Genomic DNA, 8,801 nt, shown 5'->3' on the forward strand with positions numbered 1-8,801 from the left:
CCTGGATTTGGTCTGGCCCCTGCCATACTACCAGGACCTCACCCCTGGAGTTTTTGTATACAGTAGCTTTTTCCCTGTGTCACTTTTGCTTTTACTTTTCTGTTCTTTCTTTATATATATATAAACTTTCTTTATATATATATATATATAAACTTACCTCAGTGGACTCATGTTATACTTGTCCTTTTGTGCTTGGCTTACTTGGCCCCTGCCATACTACCAGGACCTCACCCCTGGAGTTTTTTGTATACAGTAGCTTTTTCCCTGTGCCACTTTTGCTTTTACTTTTCTGTTATATATATATATATAAACTTACCTCAGTGGACTCATGTTCTACTTGTCCTTTTGTGCTTGGCTTGCTTCACTTAACATAATTTCCTCCACTTCTTTCCATGCGCAAATATGCTTCATGCGTTCATCACTGCTTTTTAGCGATGCATAGTACTCCACTGTATGTATGTACCACCATTTTTTAATGCATTCGTCTGCTGACTTTCCATCTTCTGTTGATGTTTCCTGCAGCATTCAATATTTTCCCCATAGAATCTTTCAATATAGCAACTCAAGGCTTGAAATTTTTCTTTAGTTTGATATGCTACGTGTCTTCACACATTTCATTGTGTTTTACTTTGCCTTATTGAAATGCCCTTTGAAAATTTCTGTTCATCTCTTTGACATCAGCATTTCTTCTACTTGCCTTAGCTACTCTATGATTAAGTGTGATTATGTGCAAGTTTCAGAGTCTCTTCTAACATTCACTTTCATCTTTTCTTTTTTCCCTGTCTTTTTTTAATAGTTTAGTTTTTATTTCATAGTCATACACTTAAGTCTGCTTTCCAGCTGGACTCAGGGCGCATAAGGAAAGTAGGAAGCCCGAAGAACTGGAGTGAGAGCACAAAGATGAAACGACACTGCAAGCACATTGGGACTAGAAGGGTGATTTCCCAAGCTACACAAGGAATGGTCGGGTGCTTAAGATAAAGCATGAAAATACAGATCAAATTTATTAGAGTTGTCCACAGTCAGCAATGGTGAGCTTCTTGCTGGTCTTGCCATTCCTGGAACCAAAACGCTCCATGGCTTCCACAATGTTCATGCCTTCTTTCACCTGACCGAAGACCACATGCTGGCCATCAACCACGCCATCTGAGCAGGGCAGATAAAACACTGGGGACCATTCGTATCAGGCCCAGCATGTGCCCTGGACAGGATGCCAGCCCCTGTGTGCTTCAGGATGAAGTTCTCATCTTCACATTTCTCTCCATAGATGGACTTGCCACCAGTGTCCTTATGGTGTGTGAAGTCACCCCCCTGGCACATAAACTCCGAAATGATTCTGTGAAAGCAGGAACCTGTATCCCCAAAGCCTTTCTCCCCAGTGCTCAGAGCACAGACGTTTTCTGCTGTCTTTGGAACTCCGTCTGCAAACAGCTCGGAAGAGATGTGGCAGAGGGGCGCGCCGTCAATGGCTATATCGAAAAAACACAGTAGGGTTGACCATGGCTGGACGCAACAGGACCAGACAAGACTACAAAATCAGGCGGCGGCCTCTGCAAAGCGGCCCTTTTTCTGTCTTTTTCTTTTTCAAGTGTACAATTTATTTTTTTGGTTTTTTTTACAAAGTTAATATACCCATGTAAATAATACCTATATTAAGATATAGAACATTTCTAAACTTCAAAAAAATAATTATTTTTTAAACTTCCCTCAACGTGTTTTAGTTTAGCCTGATGGTTAGGTAAGTGGAATCAAGGCTTAGTAAAGTCTGTCTCTTTTTTAATCATTTTATTAGGGGTTCATAAAACTCTTATCACAATCCATACATACATCAATTGTGTAAAGCGCATTTGTACATTCATTGCCCTCATCATTCTCAAAACATTTCCTCTCCACTTAAGCCCCCGGCATTAGGTTCTCATTTTTCCCCTCCCTCCCCGCTCCCCCCTCCTCGTGAGACTTTGATAATTTATAAATTGTTATTTTGTCATATCTTGCACTGTCCGACGTCTCCCTTCACCCACTTTTCTGTTGTCCGTCCCCCAGGGAGGAGGTCACATATAGTTCCTTGTAATCGGTTCCCTCTTTCCAACCCACCCTCCCTCTACCCTCCCAGTATCGCCACTCACACCACTGGTCCTGTAGGGATCATCCGCCCTGGATTCCCTGTACTTCGTCTGTCTTTTTAATGACCTTTTGCTTTCTTCATGAAGGAAGTTCTTGATGTCCTCCCACAGCTCATCAGGTCTTCCGTCATTAGCGCTCATTGCTTCAAATCTCTTCTTGAGATGTTCTCAAAATTCAGGCAGGATAGATTCAAGATCATATTTTGGCTCTCATGGACTTGTTTTCATTTTGTTCCACTGAGACCTGAACTTACATATGAGCAATTGATCGTCTGTAGCACTGTTGGCCCCTGGACTGCTTTTAGCTGCTGATACTAAACTTCTCTATCATCTCTTCCCGCAAATGTGTCAACTTGATTTCTCTGTAATCATTTTTTATTCCTCTGTATTCAAGCTGGAAAAGTCTACATGTACCCTTAGTTTTGTTGATTAAAGGTATTTGAGATAAAGTCATCCTCAGTCATGCAAAATCCTATCATGCGGTCTTCAACTTTGTTTCTATCACTAAGGCCGAATTTCCCATATACTGTTCCTTCCTCTATTTACAACATTTGCATTCCAATTGCCAATAATTATCCATGCATTTTGATTACGGGTTTAATCAATTTTGGACAAAAGATGTTAGTAAAAAAATTTTCAATTTCTGCATCACTGACTTTAGTGGTTGTTGCATGTATTTGAATAATAGTTGAATTGACTGAATTTCATTGTATGACATAGATATTTTCATATCACAGACATCATTGTACTTGGAGATAGATGTTGAAATTTCCTTTTTTTTTTTACAATGAATGCAATGTCATTCCTTTGGATCTCTCATTTCTGGCATAGTAAACCATATGACTGCCTGATTCCTAATGGCCAATACCAGTCCATTTCAGCTCACTAACACCTAGGATATCAATCTTTATGCATTCCACTTAATTCTTTAAGACTTTTGAAAACTTCCAATTTTCCTAAATACATATTTAATACATTCCAAGTCCCAATTATTAATAAATGTTTGTAGGTGTTTCTTCTCCTTTTGAGTTGGCAGTGCCTCATCAGCAAATGACGATCCTGACGAGTTTAAGCATTCGCATCTTGGTCACCTCTATTTGAAGAAAGCAGCTCTTCCTCAGTCTTATTTTGAGTGCCTTCTGACAGAAGGGGTTCATCTTCTGACACGCTCCCTGACAATGTGCTGCTGACATTCATGAAGGTTTCAATATCTGACAATGTCTCACTGGATAATTCCTCTAAATGGAACAGACTTCTTCCTAGTCTGTTCTTAATCTTGAAGCCCTTCATTTTCAATGACCTGCTGGTATTTGAAAATACCAGTGACATAGCTTCCAGAATCACACTGGAGAGTAATTACAAACTGATAAAAACTCAATTCAGGGCTGATGGAAAGATTTCCAAACAGTCTTATACAAAACTAAAAGAGCTCATAAGAGACTTCTTGGCTGGATTTGAAGCTTAAGCTCCTGCAGATTCACGTCAGATGCCAGTTTTCTTTTGTCTTTGTTTCTTCCAGTAATCAGTTTCATTTGTAAAATAATTATTTATGTGCCTACACAGAAGTCACATTAAAAACAAAGGTTCCATACGACTTGGCAGGGTGGGGGTAGTCAATTCACTAAGAATACATAATAATCATTAATGTGTATGCACCTGTTGAGGTTCTATTCTGCACTAAGAGGACTCACGCAACTTAGTATATAATTGTACCCATGGCTAAACTGTATGACAGTGAAAAACTGCAGAACAAAATTAGAGAAGGGAAAAGGCAAAATCTGAAGCAAACCAGCACAAGCTTCCAAGAGTCCTCTCACAATAGTCACACAATTGGAATCATGAAAACGGGTCTGAAGTACTGTCTCTCTGGGCAGTTCCTTAGGGATTTGCTCCCAAGGTCTACTGGGGGCTAGTCACATAGACACTACCTAGCACAATCAAGATTCTGCCTAGCATTACCAGGATTCTAGAATTTCAAATGCGAAGCAGGTATTCAGCACAAAACATTATTTATACAAACCATTAACCAAGAAAATAATTGTTATCATTAGGAAATAGTCGCAACCCTCCCTGAGGTAGTTAGTTTATTGTGCCAACCTGGCCAAAAACACATGTGGGGTTAATTGAAGGGCAGAGGGCTAAATGGCTCGGGGAGCCTCGCCTTTCTAGTTCTCGGGTCTCTTACTTTGTGATGGTCGTACCAGGGAGCAGCTGCCTTAGCCAGTTCCCTGCTTCATCTGGCAAGGCTGACTTCCTGCAAGACATCCCTGAGGAGAAGCCACACGGACCTACCCCGATGCAGCCCTGGGTGCTGGAGCAGCTGTGTGGAGAACCCTGCCAGTGCTGAGATGCTTACACATTCACTGACTTGGCTTTCCTCCTGCAGTCAGCGTCATAGTGTGTGTTTTGTGAGATGGAGGAGAATTTTGCGGATCAGTGTCGGACGTATGGGTTAATGTTGGACTTATGGGTTTGGGCAGCACTGGGTTGGGATGTTTTCTTGATGTACACTTAACATTTATATAAAACTCTCTCTTATACATGAGTTTCTGTGGATTTGTTTCTCTAAAATACCTAGACTAACACACTCCCCAAATCAAAGTTTTCAAATGTCAGACAAGGACCAGTCAAGGACAGCCTTTTCTGCACAGCACCTAATGACAAAGATTCAAAATATGAGGGTAAGTGAAAAAGTATTTCTATAAAATTCCAGAAACCTTTATCAAGGAAAAATATAAGAATGTGAAGCTATTGTTTTTTGACATATCCTCCATATAAGTTTATAAACTTGAAAAATTCTGCTCAGTTCAATTTACACCATGTTCAAACAGCAATTTTAGCCTCCTCAAGGGACTCAAATTATGCTCCTGTTCAATGTTATTTGAGTTTTGTGAACAAAAGAAGTCTGAAAGGGCAAGATCAAGACTATAGACTGGATAGGGTAAGGCTTGCTTCACAATTAAATTCCCTTTAGACAGCCCTTGCAACCTTCAAAGAATGAGCAGGCACATCATCATTATAGGAAAAATTCCTCAGTGCAACTTTCTTGATCTTTTCTTCACCAATGTGGTTTTCTATTTCCTTCTCCCCAAGAAAACTCCTGTGATTATCCTGTGCCCTTCAGAGAAATCGATTAATATTATCCCTTTGGAACCCTAAAATATAATCAAAATATCCCCCCTCTCAACAGGGTTTTTAAAAATTAGTACCATGGGGCTGGCCCCAATCCCAGCTATGTGGAACCCCTCCCCAGAAGAAAGCACTACAAAGGATAGCACTGAAGATATAGCTCAGGGAGAAGGCTGGGTCTGCTCAGAGCACACAGGAGCAAACTAAGAGGGAAGGAGAGAGAGTGAGAGAGAACTGAATGCTGGCTGACCAAGCCCTGAGGACAATATTCCTGCTCAGAGCAGCCAATGAAAAGAGAGTGCGGTAGGGCCAGCCACACCACAAGACATAGCGTCCCCTCACTGAGCCATAGTACTGCAGGGGACAGCACTGGAGACAGAGTGCAGGAACTGTGCCTGGTCTGAAACATGAAGAGAGTGCAACAGAGCTGCAAGGGGAACAAAGCAATGGAGCCCCTGAGGACTCCCCAAAATAGATTTCAGAGACAGGGCTTGGCACCTCGCCAGATTCCATTGGAAAACATTCATAAAGGTCAACGGACATACCTAGAACTATTTATAGGCTTGTTATTTTCATGTCTATCCATGTAAGAGAGGCAGGACCAACAATCCCAAGGAGAAAACAATGGAACTGACTGTTCCAGGAGGCCATGGGAGAAGGGGTGTGCAGGGGAAAGGAAGGGGGGAGCCAACAAACCCAGAGACAAGAAAACAACAAGAAATATAAAATTGATGGCAAGGAGCACATAGAATACCCGGTGGGGTTTGATCAAGTGCAATGTAGCCAAGAGGAATTACTGAAAGCCTAATGAAGGCCGAACATGATAGTGGGACAAGAGGAAAGTAAAAGGAAATAAAGGCAAGAACTTGGAGGCAAAGGACATCTATAGAGGTCTAAATACAGGCACGCTCATATGTAAATATATTTATATATAACTATAGGGTCATAGATCTATGTAGATATATTTACATGTTAAGTGTTACGGTAGCAGATGAACAGTGGGCCTCTACTCAAGTACTCCATCAACAAAAGAACACTTTGTTCTAATAACCTGGCATTCTGTGATGCTCACCTTCCTGACACGATTGCTAATGGGTGCAAATGTGGTGGAGAAAGCTGATGGTGCCCGGTTATTAAAAGTTAAAGCATCTGGGGTGTGGGGTCTTAAAAGCTTGAAGATAAACCAGTGGCCATGTAGCTGAGAAGCAACAAAGTCCACATGGAAGAAGCACATCAGCTTGTGCGATCATGAAGTGTCAACAGGATCAGGTATCAGGCATCAGAAGACCCAAAACGAACAATCACATCAATGCAAACAAGGGAAGACAGAGTGGAGACCCAAAGCCCATCTGTAGACAATTGGACATCCCCTAACAGAAGGGTCACAAGGAAGGGACGAGCCAGCCAGGGTGCAATATAACCAACATAACATACAACATTCCTCTACTTCTTTAATGCTTCCTCCCTGCCACCACCCCACTATCATGACCCCAATTCTACCTTACAGATCCAGCTAGACCAGAGCATGCACACTGGTACAGATAAGAGTTCTCGGCACACAGACTCCAGGAGGACAGATACCCACCCCTGGAACAATAATGGGAGTAGTGATACCATGAAGGTAGGGGGAAGATGGGGGGAGAAAGGGAGAACTAATCATAATGATCAATGCATAATCCCCCCACACACACACACGGTCATGAACAGAAACATGGGTGAAGGGAGACAGCAGACAATGTAAGATATGAAAATAATAATAATTTATAATTTATCAAGGGGTCATGAGGTGGGAGGGTGGGGGAGAGAGGGAAAAAATGAGGAGCTGCTACCAAGGGCTCAAGTACAAAGAAAATGTTTTGAAAAAGATAATGGCAACATGTGTACAAATGTGTTTGACACAATGGATGTATGGATTGTTATAAGAGCTGGAAGAGCCCCAAATAACATTATTTTTAAAAATTAGTACCAGGGGTGGGGGGGGGGCATGGAGTGAAAACCCAATGCCCATCTGTAGACAATTGGACATCCCCTCACAGAGGGGTCACAAGGAAGAGATGAGCCAGTCAGGGTACAGTACAGCACCGATGAAACTCACAACTTTCTTCTAGCTCTTTGGTGCTTCCTTCACCCCACTATCATGACCTCAATTCTACCGTACAAAACAGATTAGACTACCACAGATAAGCGCCCACAACACAGGGAATCCAGGATATATAAACTCCTCAGGGCCAACAAGGAGAGGAAAGATACCAGGAGGATTAGAGGAGGGTTGGGGGAGAAAGGGGGCATTGATCACAAGGATCAACCTAGTACTCCCTCCCAGGGGGACGAACAACAGAAAAGTGGATGAGGGGTGATGGAGGATGATGTAAGATATGGAAAAAATAATCTATAACATATCAAGCATTCGTGAGGGAGGGAGGGCAGGGAGTAGGGGGGAAGAAATGGTGATCTGATATCAGGGGCTCAAGTGGGAAGAGAATGCTTTGAAAAGGATGATGGCGGCATATGTGTAAATGTGCTTGACACATTGGAGGAATGTATGGATTGTGATAAGAGATGTAAGAGCCCCCAATAAAATAAAATTTTTTAAAATTTGTACCAGGGGCTAATCAAAGACAATATTAAGGGAAGATTGTTATGACCCAGGGGGATGATTGATAAGACTATACCATAAATTACCATGGAGGTTTTGAAAGGGTGCCAAACAAAAACATATAGATCCATGAATGTGTTCGGGGCTCACACTAAATCCTAGCTCAAACTTAAGAGCAATTAGATTCATCATGGTAAATCATATAAGCCAAAATCAAAAGAGGGATTAGTATCAGAGCTTAAGAATCCAGTTTGCAGAAGGTTATGGATGACAGTGGGAGCCCAAGATACATTTGTGGGGACTACATAGGAAATAAGCCTCCAGTGATCTCCTCTCTCCAAAATTAAGGGATGGGAGGAAAGTGGTGGCTAAACAGAGTGTATTAGAGAGATGAGTATAGAAGATCAAAGGGATAAACCTGACTTGAACAGCTAAAATTTTGTCAGTTGATCCCCCCTCTGATGTAGACAAGACCTGATCTGGTTTTCAACATTTTCTGTAGTATTTTTGTTTAAAAAGAAAGAAAGAAACCACTATCTAAACTGGACCTTTTTTTGAAGGCACTCTAATAAGACTAAAATGCGTGTGTTACTGAGAGAGTGTCTGCGGCCATCCACTCATGGCAGAGACATGCTTAAATATGTCTTTCTTTGAATAAACCTATGCTGTGTGAACTGGAGCCCTAGCAGCAGTACTTTTTATTTACCCTCACATATAAGCAAAACAGAATAGAACTGAAAGAATAAATAAGCAAATCTATAATTATAGCTGGAGATTTCAACACTCAGTAATATAACTAGTTGAAAGAAAATCAAAAAAGATATCAGAGAATTTAACACCATCTACCAACTACATCTAATTAACATGTAAAGAAACTTCCATATAACAACACTTTTACACTACACATTATTTTCAACCGCATATGCAAATGTCACCAAGACAGACTACATGTA

The 8,801-nt window shown here is 41.3% G+C and overlaps 1 pseudogene; it reads right to left on the bottom strand.

Annotated features, from left to right (window-relative positions):
- Positions 1-1,006: 1,006 nt before the first annotated feature.
- Positions 1,007-1,513, bottom strand: LOC101660500 (annotated as a pseudogene).
- Between the last annotated feature and the right edge of the window lie 7,288 nt (positions 1,514-8,801).

This window comes from Echinops telfairi, unplaced genomic scaffold (genome assembly GCF_000313985.2).
Source record: "Echinops telfairi isolate 266 unplaced genomic scaffold, ASM31398v2 ScPeMD7_19;HRSCAF=73, whole genome shotgun sequence".
Classification (NCBI taxonomy): Eukaryota; Metazoa; Chordata; class Mammalia; order Afrosoricida; family Tenrecidae; genus Echinops; species Echinops telfairi.